This window comes from Anas acuta, chromosome 5, assembly GCF_963932015.1.
Source record: "Anas acuta chromosome 5, bAnaAcu1.1, whole genome shotgun sequence".
Classification (NCBI taxonomy): domain Eukaryota; kingdom Metazoa; phylum Chordata; class Aves; order Anseriformes; family Anatidae; genus Anas; species Anas acuta.
The window spans coordinates 55,901,896-55,918,369 of NC_088983.1; the positions used below are offsets into that span (position 1 = coordinate 55,901,896).

At 38.0% G+C, this 16,474-nt stretch overlaps 1 protein-coding gene across 5 annotated transcripts in view; it reads left to right on the forward strand.

Annotated features, from left to right (window-relative positions):
- ANO3 (anoctamin 3) overlaps positions 1 to 16,474 on the forward strand; it is a 237,433-nt gene that overhangs the window by 14,355 nt on the left and 206,604 nt on the right. The window contains exon 1 of one of the 5 annotated variants that reach the window (XM_068684985.1): positions 16,308 to 16,452. The exons of the other annotated variants lie outside the window; for them this stretch is intronic. The gene's annotated coding sequence lies outside the window, so the exon portion shown is untranslated. Of the gene's footprint in view, positions 1 to 16,307; positions 16,453 to 16,474 lie in introns of those variants that run through there. 5 annotated transcript variants of the gene reach the window in all.

Below are 16,474 nucleotides of genomic sequence, written 5' to 3' on the forward strand. Positions count from 1 at the left end.
GAAGCTTGAAATCCCTATAGCTAATCACCAGCTCCTTTCAGTGTAAGCAACACATGATTAGAAATAGATTTACAAAAAAAGCTCCTAAGTAAAATTATTATTCAAAGCTTGCTACAGTAATCCAAGTTTAGAGGGAAGGTGTTCATTGGCTTTTGAGAACATCAGATAAATAATGAAGTAGGAGTGGTTTAAGATTTGGACTGTGCTAACATCTCCCAATTTCTTTAGTGCTTAATTATAACTCAAGGCACAAATGCAACATTTGGTTGTTTCTTTCATCAAGTATTCAAAAGAAAGCAATACATAAATGAATGCTTGTTTACAGGATTTGTACAAAAACTCTTAAACATGGCCTTCTGAGTGCTTACAGAAGTTGATGGGTTATAATTATAAAAGACACCGATGCTTTCAAAAGGAACCAACCACAATATTTATTTTGCAAAAAATGCTTAGGGGAGAAACAAGTTTTTTATTTCTTGTTAATAATAGAAAAATAAAGGAAAAATGTTTTAGGCTGGAATATCTAAGTACTGAGCCTTATTGAAACAAGTTTCAGACAACAATGTTGAATCTGATGGTCACAATGTTATTAGGCAGTTGCACAGTGTTTTTCTCAGCATGTGTGGTATGTCAAAAATCCAGAACAATATGACTCTTGCAAGCAACTGGAAGCCAAGGAGTTGTTAAATAACCATCCGTGTTGTTAAAGTTGCTAATACTTGGTTTACTTTTTCATGCTGAATGAGGGTTAATCAGATAAAAATTCTAAAATACTGTAAGTTGTAAGATACTTGTATTGGGTTGCAAGTGACTGTCTGCACTCGAAGTTGCATGATGGGATAAGTTGCTACTGCTCCTGGTGCTTGTTGTATGCTTAACATTTTCACACAACTGAAGACTGTCACTTGTTTGAGTGTTTCTGGTTTCTTCTACTTCTTAAAAGACTTGATTTATCTCTTTTCTTTGTGCCTTTGACCATATTTTTCATCTTGTAACTGCTGCTAGCAAGTGTCTATTTTTTCCCTAGTACCAGAAAATAATGGCATTGAGTTGAAATCTGTATCCTGTCATCTACAGCTTCACTGAGACACTACAGCATTCAACATACAGCAGTTGTACTGGGTTTTTAAAACTGCTCCTGTTCCTTTCTGGGCACCTATATGAAGGGGTTCGACTTGGATCTGACAGTCACAGTAGTGATTGTTGCACACAATACTTAAAAAATCAATTAAATGTCCAACTAAAACCAATTACCTTGCTTTGTGCTTTCTGTCACAAACTTCCAGCTTCAGTATCTGTCATGACTGCATAGAAGCATGCAGGTCTTGCACCTGAAGGTGGTTATGTGGGTTCAGCAGTAGTTACGGAGAGAAAACACTAAGATGAATTTGCAGGAATATTATTTGTGTACTTATGTTTTCCTCTAGAGATGCTTGTTTTACAGTAGATTAAAAAGAATTTAGTACAAAAGCAGAAGCCTTGTTTCATGTTGCGGTTATATTACTGCTTTTTTTTACTGTTGTGAGGAGGAAATCAATTCCATGGGTCAAAACATTTCATTTTTAATCAAGAAAGCAAAATGTAGAGACTGTTTTATGAAGAATTATAGTGTTGTAGCAAATATCCACATTCATGAGCATTAGGAACTGTCTCATGCAAAACACATTACATTTAATAAACCATAAATGAGCTGTTTTTAGGGAAACCTGGAAGAAGGCAGCATTTCCATAAGCCAGAAATGTGTTTTTTTTTTTTTTTAATAACAAGTTCTTCTTAAAAGAAGGAGCATGGGCAGGATGTTCACTGTGAATTGTGCGAAATGCCACCAGGATGGACTAATGTGCTAAAAGAAAGCTACCTCCTTCAAATTCTATATTCAAAACCAACATTTTATACAACACCCATTTTGCTCTCAGGCCTGTTGTTGCTGCTTGGTTCATTTTAGTTATTTATGAGGTAATTATATTCAGCTTCAAGTGTGTAATGGAACAAATGACTCCCATGGCTCAAATAACTTTGTTCTGCTGCAGTATGGCAGTCCCATGCATAGAGTGCTTGCTATTCAAGTTGGTATGTTTGTTGGTACCAAATAGTGTTATGAGAATAACATTGAAAAGTTGTACAGTTCCTTACAAATATGTAGCTTAATGGCTCAATCTGTGAATAACTGGCATTGTTTGTTTATGGCTTGGATCACTGTGGCAAGTGTCGCGTTAAAGGGGTGTAGCTGATTAACCGTTACGGGCCCGGTTGGATTCAGAGTACTGAACCAGTCGGACATTCACCAAAACTGGGGGTCCGTTCGGACATTCACCAAAAATGTAATAACCACCTGGGGGTCCGCTCAGACATTCACCAAAAACGTATTAACAACCTGGGGGTCCGTTCAGACATTCACCAACAATGCATTAACCGTCTGGGGGTCTGGTTAGATTCAGAACACTGAACTATCACGGATAACCACCCTCACCCTAGTTGCATTAATGAGAGCTATCACAATGCAATCAAGTATGGTTTATTACAGCAACAGATAATCAGGTTCTTTTGGATTGCCGGTGATAGTGACTATCTGCAAAAGCAAGCTAGTATGCATGAAATACACAGGTGTTACAGGGGTTCTAGGTGCGGGTTCTAGGTGCGGGTTCTAGGTGCGCAGCCTAGAAATAAACGCGTTAAAAGGATCAAAGACTCTATAGAGATTTATAAGCAAATATTCAGATCTCACCCAAAGACGTCCCAATGGGGGGGGAAGAGAGGCTCAGCCCGTCGACTGATCCCAGGAGTCAGGAGGTCCTAAGGATGTTGTATGTCCTTGGGATGGTATCTCCCCTGACGATGGTATCTTCCCTAACATCCCCTCTCTCTTGGGCCAATTTATATTATTTTCTATCTTTTAGGTGGAGCTTGAGTGGCTCTAGTCAAGCATATCTTAGTTATGATTGGTGTAAAGTTTTCCCGTCTCCGTTTAAAGTAATAGGCTCCGAGAAATTCAGAGAGCATGCTCAGTGAGGGGTGGTCGCACCTTGGAGGCGGGTAGCTTTTGGGATGGAGGTGTGTTTTGGTATTATAATGATATTATAATGAGCAAAAAGTACACTAGGGTACAGCATTTGTCAAAACATGACAGGTCTTTGGCTTAGGGTGGCAAAAAGTGCAGCTTTGTACACAAGAACAATCGAGGCCCCACCTGATTACAGAGCCTAGCCATGGTGTCTCCACTCCACTCTACGCTCCGTGGTGTTCCTTAGAGCTAGCACACCAAGTTTCCCCAGCGCGATAGCATCTAAGGCTGGGAGCCTAGGGAACGCTCAGGTAATGCAGTTATGCCCTACCCTGAAAGCCTCTTCAATGCTGTACCTTTTCCTTAAAAGTGTGAATGTTAGCTTTATTTTCCTAGTTACTTCAGGCATTTACACCACAGCAAGACTGGAGGAAAAAAAATAAATTAAAAACACTTAACCATAAAGCTTAGAGAATCTGTATCTCCAGCTGTTTGGGCATAGTCCTGGACAGGCTGTTCTGGGTGAACAGGCTTGTGTGTGCATGTAGGCTAGATGATTTCCAGAGGGCCCTTGAAATTAAATTTCTGTGAAGAGGTGAAAGTCCAGGACAAGGAGGAAATTTCCAAGAGCTGTCTTGCCCCAGCTGAATTGAAGATGATGGGAGGGTTGGGCAAGGTGATGTCAGTGCTGCAGCTTGCTTCAGTGCTGAAGAGGATATGTGAGAAGAAGCATGTGCTGGGATGATGGCATTGTTTTCTGCAGGCATTTGCTGTTTGAAGTGTTCACACAGAGTGCTTCCTATGACTGAAAAGTCCAACAAAAGTCTTGTACTTTCCCCTCCCTTCCTTGGCAAGATTTAACACTGTATAATTTTCCTTAGATTGTATAATTCCAAAACCCCATGATACAGAATAATTTGTAATACAAAGTGCTGTGTCTATTCAGAATTATGAAACAGCATCTTTTTTATCTTAGGAAATTTGAGATCTATACTCCATATTCAGGTCGGACCTGTTCTCAAATCTTGAGAGATCTGTTAGGACAACTGGGGAGGTTGCAGATGCCCCATCCCTGGAGGTTTTCAAGACCAGTTTAGATGAGGCCCTGAGCAACTTGACAGAGTGGGTGGTGTCACTGCCTATGGCAGGAGATGAGAAACCAGGTGAGCTTCAAGGTTCCCTTCCAACCCAAGCCGTTCCAGGACTGGGAATGTAACTATAAATTCGCAAAAATGATAGCTCTTGCTCAAATTCCATGTACTCTCTAAAGTAGATACTGATATTCTTGCTGAAGCTATTCTTTAGTAAAGACCACGTGTTCAGTTTTGAAGTGCACTGGTGCCATCTTGGTGCAAAACTGTCAAGGCCTAAAAATATTCTGCACAGGAAATCTGTGCCTAAGAGCATTGCAGGTACCGTAGTAAATATAACCGAGACTAATAAACAGTACTTGGCAAAAAGAATTCAGGTTTTCAGCAAAGCAGCATTTATTTTACAACGTAGGTTTTTAAGAAAAATGTTTTGCTGTTCCTCTTTTTATCTAAGTAGTTTCAATGAAATGTTTGTCTCACAGTACATCTGTAATGCCCAAGTTCTGAAAATAGTGATGTGTAATACAACATGATCAAAGACTTCTATTAAGCAAATGTCTAGTGCAATATGTGATCTCACAGAACCTCTGGAAGTACTTTCAGACTGATTTTTATTGAAGAACTCATGAAAAAACTATCATTTGAAGTCTAATAACCATAAATGGTGTTTTTTTCTTTTTACCATGGGAAGTTTTGTAATGGGCATAATTATAATGAGGAAAGGAGAGGTGATAGGAAAAAAAAAAATGGGGTCAGGGTGAATGAGAGGCTGAGATGAGAACCTTCTGAAACCAAAATCTTCACTGAATATTTGAGATATGAGTATATAGAAAGAGAGAAGGTTGAAAACCTTGCATTTCAGTATGCTAAGTAAGCCTTTTTGGTCCATGTCAAACACAAATGAATAATGTAAACTAGAAGTCATTTTTCCTGGGTTTTGTGCTTATATTATACTGGGGAAAGATACAGGCAAAATGAAACTGTTCACATGCAAATAAAAAAAAAAAAACAACTCATCCCATCCCCAAAGGACTAGAAAGCAGTGGAAATGACTTTTCTGTAAGAAATATCTTAATCTGAGTATCAAACTACATATATACAACTTGACATTCACTTAGTTCTAGTTTTATAAAGTAAAACTAAGGGCTTTCAATTTTCTATGTAGCTCCCAGATAAAATGTGGGAGTTAATTTAAATGAGTAGCTGGTGTGGATTTATGATGCACCATTATGGGAAGCCAGAAAGGGATTTGAGCAATCCTTAATGTGTTCTTTTCTATTACATCTGTACAATGTGTTTGCGCATATATGTATTCATTTTGTCTCTGGGTTTATACTTTTCCTCTGTGTATAAGTGTAACTTGACAGCTTCAAAAACAAAGTTTTTTTAATGAGGAAATGAGGTTTTTGTGTGGAATGAAGGGAAAAACTTAGTGATCAGACACTTGGACAAAATGTGCTTACTAAATGCTAGAGGCAAACTTCTGGGCCTGTAGTAGGTGACAGCACAGTAATCAGTACTATGAAATGTTAGTGGCTGCATAGACAATAAGGATTTCTGTTACCAGTAATCTTTTTCCATTAGCATCAGTCAGGGTGTTTCAGCGTTATTAGAAACACTGTTTACAGTTTTCATGTAAAATAGCGACTTCTACAGATGGGAAGAAGTCATAAGTAACAAGTTATTAAACTTGTTGGAACTATTAACTACTAAGTAGAAATTTCAGAGATGGAATTATGCCCTCCAACATTTTTATGTGAAACCTCTCAGACTTCTTATTGAAAATTGTAAGCAGTCTGGAAGGGCTTACGGCAACAGATAGCTGAAGATGTTTGTGAACCAAGGATTAAATGATAAAGCTTTAAAAGCAGAAAAAAATATGATAAATTGAAACAGATCCTTAAGTAGAAATTAAAAGCTGCACATAGTCTACAATGTAGCTTTAATAGCTTTAAAGTCTAGTTAAAAAAACTGCCAACTTTGGATTTAGATCTACCTTAATTTTCCATGTGACTTCTGTATCTCAGCAATTAAGGTCCTTTTGGATTGTGAAAACTCTGCAAGCTGACTTGATCTTTCTTCTGGGGACTAAACAGTGTGGAGTTCTCAAGGAATTCTTCAACTCCCTTGAAGATGGTTGGCATTCTGCAGTGGAAGCTGATATCCAAGCTCCTGTAGACACAGATGTGCTCCAGAATCTCCTTACACAAGAAGACAACATAGGCTAGAGCAAGAATAAACCCCCCAAACGAACATTCTTTAGCAGAACTTTTTAGAAATACTGTCAATTTGAAGGAATATTTTGGATTTGCAAATACCAATGAAGTTCTTACTTCGTATCTTCAAATGTACAAACACCTTTCTCTTTACAATTGAAAGGAAGGCAGAGTAGAGCTTAGACAGGTATAACACGCATATTTGAATACAAATGTTTGTTACAAGATTTTCCTTAATTTTTTACTCTCAAAGGGAAATCATGCACTGAATCTTTCATAACATGTTCAAAATATATGAAGTTGCAGAAACTATACTAATTGAATACTTCTGCATAGAAAACTAAGATCTGAAAATGCAAATGGTTTCTAAATGTTCATAGCTCAAATTTTTCACTGAATTCCTGGCTCTTGCTGTATTTTGGGGGAAATAAGTTGTTAATGTAAATTTCTCAGAGGTAGGGGAGAAGGTGTTTGAGCAGTAGCAGATTGTGTCCTGTCCAGGTCTGTTTTACCTTGTAAGGGAAGCAAAGAAGATATGACCGCTAGCTCTTACACTCCAACACTTCTGCGAGTTTCAGTTGTATGAAAAAACAGGAGTTTGCTAGCCTGATACAAATTAAAGGCTAAGGGTTACTTTAAGTGAGCAGAGGTGTATGTTACTGCAGATCAGTGAAAATATTAAGTGCAAATGATAGAAAATATTCTTCTCAAGCAGCAGCTGTGTTGCTGGTCCTTCTGTTTTCCATCATTTAGAAGAACACTTGCCTTAGGGCAGAGGCTCAGAGGGTGGGATTCTAGGACAGCATGTTCAGCAGGCTCTGGTTCCATTGCCTACCTTGTCCAGCAGAAGCAGGTAATTTTGTTTTGGCAACCTAGTTATTGCAGTGTCAATGCAAAGTAGGTCTGAAATGTGATGTAGCAGTTCAAGGTGTAACCACCCTGTGACAATATCAACAGGTCTTACTAATTCTGTAAGGTCAAAAAAAAACAGTGTCACAAATGGGAAAGTGACATAGTTGATCTCTCAAACTGGAGGCAGTACTCTGGCTGGTAATATGTAACCTTGTAACTGCATTACAAATGGTGGGGAAGAGAACGAAGATGCAATGAACTTGAATGCTGTGAGAAAATTAGAGGTTTTTTTGAGGTGGAGTCATTGTGTGGAAATGAACAGGAAGGGTCAGGAAGTCACAGTGCAATGTTATTGAAAGGGAAACAGCAACTACACTGGTCTTTCTATAACTTCTTTCTTCTTAGACATAAACTATCTTGTGGTTTAAGAACTTGATGTGGTTCCCTACAGGAAATTCATCTTGAAGTTGAAGATGACAGGTATCCATCCCAAACGTTAGAAGAAACAGGTTGAACAGGAAGTTGCAGTCAATAACTTGAAATCCTTGGGAGAGATCAGCAGTGATATCTCTGTTGCAGTTAGGGAAGTGCTAGATTGAGGATATACAAGATCTAACTCCTGTGTTACAACTTGACTAAAATTTTCCAAGATGAGTGAATCCAAACAGGCTGCTGATCTTATGGAATAGAAATCTGAAACCCACAAAGCTGACTAACTTGTCTTGGGTTAATGGCGATGGTTTTGCAAGTCGACTCTAAGTGCATACAATGTAGCTAATTCTTTTCCTTTTCTGAAGCAAAAGTAGTGCCACAAGAGTAAATACTCTAAAATTGGTCTTTCTGTAGTTTAGAAGTCCTACTTAGATTTTGAAGTAGTAGAACAATTTTCCTGGTAGGAGTGGAAGCAGAATACAACTTGCATAGAGGAGGAACTAGGTAACTTCATGGAAAGAACAGAGTAGGTGAAGGTCTTGGGAAAATTAAAATTGATTTAATATCTCTATTTCCAAAAAATTGTGAAAGGATTAGGTAGCACTTGCACTATATAATTCTGTGATTTCTTGCCGTACAGGAATGAAGAACTGCTTAGGATGACACATCATAAGGTTCCTCAATGATTCTTTCACTGTCTTTGAAAATAGGGGATGGAATCACTGCCTGTGACCACCAGGGACTAGGTTTGAAGACCTCAGTGATTTGTACTGTCCTTGTTTGCCAACACTAACTTGTCAAACTCCAGTTTGCACTTGCTTGACTGCAGAGGTGAAGATGTAGCTCTGAAACAGAATTTTCAGTAGTAAAAATGATCCCCTTGGGAGCCACTTAAGAATCAGTTATTTCTGAAGCTGAAATGCATGCTCCTTACACATTGGACAGGATTTTGAAATCTTCCTATTTCAAGTCCATGATAGCCCTGCAGGCTGTTATCACTGAAGGAAAGTCAGCTAGGTCTGCTAAGCTTATACAAAGTGCCTTGGGCAGCTTTCAGTAAATATGAGAAGACTTCAAGTAGTTAGGCTTGTTTTGATTCCTTCTCTCCCAAGCTATTAGGTCCTGTTCCTGAAAGCTTCTTCCTTTCTCATGCAAAAGAACTAACCCTAACATCAGCACAATTTTTTTCATTTATAACCTTTTCTATTTTTTCTTCTTCATTAGGTCTTTGGCTTGGGCTAGAAAAGCATTCGGTACCCATCACTAACGTTGACAAAGAGGATTTGCACTGTTTGTAGGTGTATTTTTGCTTCCTGAAGTCTTCATGATGGTCCTCATCTTCTGAAGACTTGAATGTCTTTAGAATTTATCTTCTGTTCCCTTTATTTAAAAATCACAGGTAGACTCAAGTATTAAATCTGTGTATTGTATTGCTTGGGTTTGCTTGTATCCAAGATACGTTCTAAGGTGAGAAAACTTAGCTTCCTTAGAGCACACGGCAAAAAAGCATCATTCTGTAGGGAGCAATCAGAACAGTGATTTTGTTATTGGAGCATACCTTCAATTGTTGGTTCACCTTTCCACTGTAATTGATATTAATATCCCCTTCTACAGAATTACGTGTATAGTATTCTATTAGATGAGTGCAAATGGAAGGATCTGGACTCATCTTTTTGCAGTGTTAGATCTGTCAGCAGTTCAAGGGATGCTCACTAAAACTAGAGGCCATACTATAATGTTGAAATGAAGATTCTGTTGAACAGACTTCAGAGAATCTGTGTGCGCTATGGTAGTGTTGAAATGGGATTATGTTCATTTTCACTTTAACTTCAAGAGAGCTATATTGTAACTTTTGAGGTTGGTGTTTAAAAAGAGTGTTTGGGAAAGAAGAAATAAGTAATTAGGTGTGGCACTTTTTCTAAGGCTTTTAATATATCCAAAGGCTTTTATATGAAACAGCGCACTTCTAGCTGCCTGTCCAAAGTGCCTGTTAGAGTATCATATGCTGGCAGGGAGAAAACATCCAGTATAGTGGAATGTAGGGACATGCAGATCCCTCAGTCCTTTTCTGGAGAAAATGTGATGCTGAAGCTGCAGCTCCACGGGCTCTGGAGCTGCTGCACAGGCTTGTTTGTTGTACATGTGCATGCTCCAGTCATGTTCCTTACCCCTGCTTGTACCCTCTTCTCAATGGAAATACAGGAGGCTGCAGGTAGGCAATGCATGTGACAGCCGTTGCAGTTCTGTAAGTTACAAGGGAACAAATTTTCCAACATTCGGTATAAAACTGTCCACAATGAGTTCGCTGCAAGCAGTTCTGCGAAGCAGCTCTTCACCTCATGTTTTGTTTTATCAGTGATGTAGGATGTGTTCAATTCAGAGAGTTTCAGTCATACAACAGTTTTTGAAAACTGAAATCCACAGATTATTGGGGAACATCAGAGCTTGAGAGCTCACATAATTTTCAAAAATAATTCAGCTGTTTCTGTACTTGTCAGGTCTTTGACCAAATGGTGTTGAAAAACTTTTTTTGATTCTTAAGCAGTCTGTGCACATGATTCTCGCTATCCTGGTGTAATTGAATGCATGAATTACCTTATCAGAGGTTTCTTCCACAGCAGAACTTGTAATGCAGTCGCCCCTTTTAAGTCTGAAATCACAGAACTGCAGCTAAAAGGTTAGTTAGAATCAGTGTTTTTCCCTAGTAATGAAGAGCTAATTTCTAGGAAGTACTGAAGGAGTTTTTCTTTCCTCTAAACAAGCCCTGATGTTTTGGTGGAATTATGGAATAGTACTGTATTCAGTAAAATAAGTAGTTGTTCAGCCCTTTCTCTGAACAGGAACCTACTGGTAGGGAAACAGTTGCGTTGTTTTTATGTACTTTGATTTACGGAAGAATTTTAACAGCACAGGTGGATAGGATCAGGGATTGAGAGGAAGGGACCAAGGAAACAATTGTTGACATTGTTACAGGTCTCTGAACACAACCGCTGTGGGGTGGGGAGGAATACAGGAAAATTTTATTTCTACATGTTGGGACTTGTGAGAACATTACTGAAATGCCAGACCTGACTCTGACATTTACTTTTGGCTAGTGGTATGTTCTCTATAGACAGTGAACTGCAACCAGCAATACAAAGAGCTGAGCCACAAAATCACGTCCTTTGTTTCCCCCCAAATTTCAGATGTACAGACAGTAGGCCTTCCTGTTACTAAAAGATAAGACCAGACTGGGGGGGGGGGTGAGGGGAATGGTTTGTCTCTGGTTAAATTGCTCTGATATTTCCCATTACCTTTCTGTTCAACAACAAGCATGTACTATCATGAAGCAAGTCAGACACCTAGTGTCTACTTGAAATTAATTCATTGAGCAAGTCTATCATTCATAGGCTAAGCATGCTCAAAGTGGCTGCCTGGCACTGAGGAAATAGTGTGCATCTCAAAGACTGTACATGTGAATTTTTCAAGAAACAACTTCAGTAATCTGATGGTAAATGCAAATCCAACTTCAAAAAATGCAGATATGAAATAAACAGTTGAATGACTTAGTGCTTTGAGTAACATCCATTGTCTGTAAGGAAATATTATTGCATTTTACAAAATCTTATTTTTAAGTAAGCAGTAAGAGAATGTTTGAGGACCGTTTAATTTCCTGTTGCTTAGGGAGTACTTAGTATGTTATGCTTAATATGTCAAGTTCCTTAACCAGCTATCATTCTAGAGTTTTGTGAACCTAGGCAGCTCTGTTTTGTCATGGAAATAAATCTTCCATAAAACTAAATGTTTCTGAAACCAATTGAATATATGCTTGTCTGTATGGGTCTTAAAAGTATGAAAAAATACTTTCATAGTTGCTATTTTGGTTATAAATAAGGTAGAAACAATATTCTTGATGTCTTGCTTTGTTTGTGAGGTCTTACTGGAAACAGTAAACAGTTGTACAGAGCATTCTGTTGCACCCATTAATATCTTAAATGAAATTTGAATTCCGCAATTGATATCTAAAATTATTGAGCCGAAGTTACTAAATGTAATGCATAGCTTTCAATTTTGTCTTTGCTGGAACCTGTGTAAAACTAGCATATAACTAGAAAAATACATGAAGGCCTTTAGGAAGTTTGTCAAGCATTGTGGAGAAGATTTGAGGAGTAATTGCTTTGTAACTAGGGCATGTTTCGGTTTTGAACTTTGCCACTAGGAGCTGATCTTTGTTTCATTTATCTCTTTGCTGTTGGTATTTTGGTCTTCTCTTTAGGCTACAAGCAACACCTTAGTGGAAATCACACATTGCTTCAACCATGTGAACATCTTGTTAGCAACTGCAAAAGGTCTTTGTGTGACAAAGCATAAGGTTTGTAGTGTGTTATGGGAATGGTCTCTTATCCTAGTAACTATCTGATATTACAATGAATGCTGAAAAGTAGTTACTAGATGAATATCAGTAATGTGTAATAGGTCAACCTGGTTTTAGCTTGCTGTTATCAGCAGATCTTTGTTAGTGGTCTCCCTTCACATTTCTTTACTTCGAAAGTAAATTAATGCAAACTTCCAAGTACTGTTTTCTTATTGGTAATACTGTAACATAAACTGATTGCAACTGTCACTGTTGCTCACAAACAGGAATGATCCATTTTGTGATATGTTTTACTGACTGTGTTCAGCATGCTAAAAATCAAAATCAAATGTAATTGGAAATGTATTAACATTATCTAGGAGCAAAATAAATGAGCATTTTGCTCAAGACAAAACGGGTTTTTAATGACTCAGCAGTATAAATGATCTTCTTGCATTTGAATGACAGAGTATGTTCTCGATGTATTTTGTATATGTCTTGTCAGCAAGTATATATTGAGAAGTTCGGCTTAAATTAAATTTAGATAACGTATTTCTACAACTAAGAAGTGCTAAGATTAAATAGCCTTCAGGTTTTTGGACTGTAGTTCATTAAGTGCATGTCTGCCTTTAATGGTATTCCCCAATTTATTTTCCTATTATAATTGGTAAAGTTAGGTGATGACAGTGTGCTGTCTGGCTACTTAATTTTGTTCTTTCTTCCCTGGGGAGGATGATGGTGACCTATTTTAGGATAGTTCTTCATTGAATCATGCAGTAATGCTTTTAAAACAAAGAATTGCAGTAAACTCAAAAGGGAATTTGAAATTTTTATGGGATAGTTAATTCATAATTAAATATTGCCTCCCAACAACCATAAATAAGAAAATGGGAAGTAGAAAACTATGCTTTTAAGATGGATTATTCAATATTGAAGGCAAAGCTATTTGCAAAACATTCAGATGTGTTAATTCATCAGCAGAGTGTAGCCAGAATTGGTTCATTTTTCTACCAGCTCAAAAAAGATAAAGATGATACAGTAAAATAATCAAATTCAAATAGTGCCTCAATTGATTTAGCAGACAGTCTGAGGTATTCCTGGGTTTGTTAACAGAAGACAGATGGAGTTTTCTTCCTTACCTCTTCTTACAATGTAAATAACCAGTTCTGTGGAAATCTAAACGGCTCGTGAATTAATTGATAAGATAATGTTAAACATGTGCTATGGTAGTATAAACTTTTTTGCTATTTAAAAACTGCTCTGGTTTATTACAGCATGCTGTATTTATGGTCTCTTTATGTATTAGGTAAAACATAATTCTTTTTTTAGGTATAAATGAAGTTCTTTATGCATTGAAGCTGTCTCTGGTACAGATATTGCAACACCGTTATTTTTGAAATCATCAATGTTAGGATGTGACTTAACATCTTAACATCTTAGGAGAGCTTCTGTGCAAAGATGTTTTGGGTCAGCTGCTTTTTCTGTTGTATGCCTTTTCTGTTGAGTTCTTTCTGGCCGTTGATGTGGTGGGTTGTCTGTGACCAAAACCCTCAATAAGGATTGTAGCTATTCGTAATAGAAATGAGGTGGTTTTATATTGGACCTGTTTAGATGTTGTTTCAGAACTAGTTCTATTTTCTTCCTTTTGTGCCTTCTCACAGTTTGAGGTTGTGTTAACAAACATCCAGGAATAAGACAAATTAATTCAACTGATTAATCAATGCTTATCTTACTGCTTCTCTTCCATGCTGTTTGGTTTATCTGAGAAACATGCAGCCAGATGCATTTTTTTTCCTTGAAGTGCACTGAAGCCTCTGCTTTTTTTTTTGTCCATTGATATCTATCAAGTTTATGTCCTCACTGCAAAGTCCTTGCCAATTGCTGTTAGACTACAGTTGGCTTGTTGAACAATATAGTCAGGCTAAAAACTATTATGTGAGAGTTGAGATGCCAAACACCTCTGGATATGTATTCAAACAAAGATAGTGCACTTCTAAGCAGATGCTGCACAGCCATCTCTAGATTACTTCCCATATTCTCAGTGCTTGGAGCATGCTAGCCTTGTAATATAAACAAATACTCTTATCTACTGTGATTGAAATAATATAATTCCAGTGCAGTTTAGCCTTGTTCTACGAAGGTGAGAACTAATTTCCTCTGTTTTGAACGTCTGGTTTATCTGTGGTTCAAATGGGTATGACAAGAGGTTCAAATTAACACATGGATTCCCCACTGACACTCGAACAGAGCAGTCTCTGGGAACAGGCACAGCTCTGTCCAAGCTGAGGGCATTAAGCTCGGATCTTCAATTAAATGAAGGCCTAAGCACTGAAACCTTGGACTAATGGAGAATTGTGTCAATGTATCTTCACTATTGTATAAACATGTACTTCTCTTGAATTAAGAGTTTTTTTCACAAATGAGACAATTGTCTTGACATTCTCTTATTTGTAGTCTTTGAGGGACAAGTATTCATAACTTGGTTCGGCATGACTTGAGTTTTAGATCATAATATCTGAATGGTTCATGATCATTAAATTTCTATTATCTCTAAAACACTGCTAGTGGTATAAACCCTACTTTCACATTCCAAAACCTGCAACTTTTGATGCTCTACTGACAAAGCATGAGAACCATGAGACTACTGTAAATAACTTGCCAGTATGTATATGTTTGACCAGATGCATTAGAGTATGTCTTCATAGAGCAACTTTAAAAGAGTCAAATTGTTTTGAGACTTTGGAGGAACAGCATGTTTTGGTGCTTTAGATTGTTCAGTTAAGTGCCTAATATGAGCACCTTTAGGCACTTAAGGTTTTGAAAATGGTTTGTTCCTATGCTATTTGCTAAGATTTTGTTCTAATACCTTGCCAGAAGGGACAATTGGGTAGTGTTTTTCCTCTTCGTTACTATAAACCTCTTGGCCAATAGAAGCAGTATTAAAATAGATCAGGCTTCTGGTTTTGCCGACTTGTACTGTTGGTGTTGAAAGAGGAATGAGGATGCCAAGGGAGAGATGCCGAAGACGCCATACCATACAGGACTTTAGCTGCTCACAGGCTGGCTCAGCTCTGCACTGCCAAAGCAGGTGCAGTGTTATGCCCTGCACATCTGTTTTGCTTTACTAACATGGAAATGTCTATAGGTATCTGCTGCTGTTCTGGCCTTCCATGGGCCACAGGGAAAAGAAGAGTAGGGTTTATCAAATTTCAGCACTAGGTAACTGCTTTCAGTAGATAAATGAAAAGTAAATAGTCATGATCAATATGCTGTCATATTCTACCACTGTAAAATGATCCTTACCTGTTAGCACAGTTAAATGGTATTCCAGGGATTTTACACACACCCTGTAATGCATAAATGATAAACCAGTTTGGGGAATCTCTAAATTGATGAAAAAATGAGAAGCACTGCCTACTGTTAGCATATGATATACATAAACACGTAACATAAAGGCAAAAAAATTATACAAATGAAAAATGGTCATACTGCTAAAGATTTAACATGCCTTAAAGTGATTTGCATATTCAGAGTTACACAGTAGCTATGTAGAAAACATAATAGAAACATAATAATCAGATGCCTCATTTTTACAGTAAGCTACACTGAGTTCATTGCCTCTGGAGAAACCTAAAACATCAGATACAAACTTGTACAGGAAGTCAATTTGTTTGCATATGCTGGGAAAAATCACAGATACCCAGCTAAGCACAGGAAAATGTGTCACTAACAGCCAGCATTTTCGACTGGGGGAAGATGGTTTTAGAATACCATCATGTTACTTCAGCTATCAATAGCAGTATAACCAGACTTGATGTAATTAAAAACTGAAATAAGGTTCTATTAACACTGCTGTATGTCAGTTCTGCTCTTCTGCCTTTCTTGGCATGAGTTGTGCTGGAATTGCCTTCCAAACTGTGTAACATTGGCTTGCTTGTTTTCCCTGTTACATAACCATTTCTAAAGTTTGGGGAAGTGCTGTGATTCTTTGACCAGGCTGTCTTTTTTTCCCCACTCCTGATGTGCATTAATTGAAGTGAAATGAAAGAACTGCTTCAAATTATTTCTGGCCTCTTGGAAAACCTCCCCTGTGACTGAAATTGTTTTTTCAGTGCCACTTGACCGTTTCTGTTAGTAGCAATGGCCTTGTTCCACACCTGGGTTTCCTGCTTTGACTGTAAGTCACCTAGACAATCTCCTCTTGCAAGTTCCCTTAAGTTGGAGAACTGTCGCACTGGGATGTTTGGGGTTTCCTTGGTTGACAGGTGGGTGCTGCTGGAGGGTACGTTTCCCACACAGGCACAGGGGAGCTCTACCTGCTCCCAGTCAGCACGGGGATTGGAGAGGTAACTGCCAAAGGCTTGGTTTGAAACAAGGCTCATGTTAGCTGGGGTTGCCCTGGCAATTCCTCTCTATCAACTTGAGTTAACAGATTTGGGATTTGTCCACTTGGTACCATTTAAGAGACTTTTTCCTACAAACTGTGTGGCCACATAGATGTTTCTGCATTTACTGCTAGCAAACAAGGTAAGCAAGTGATAGGCAGCTA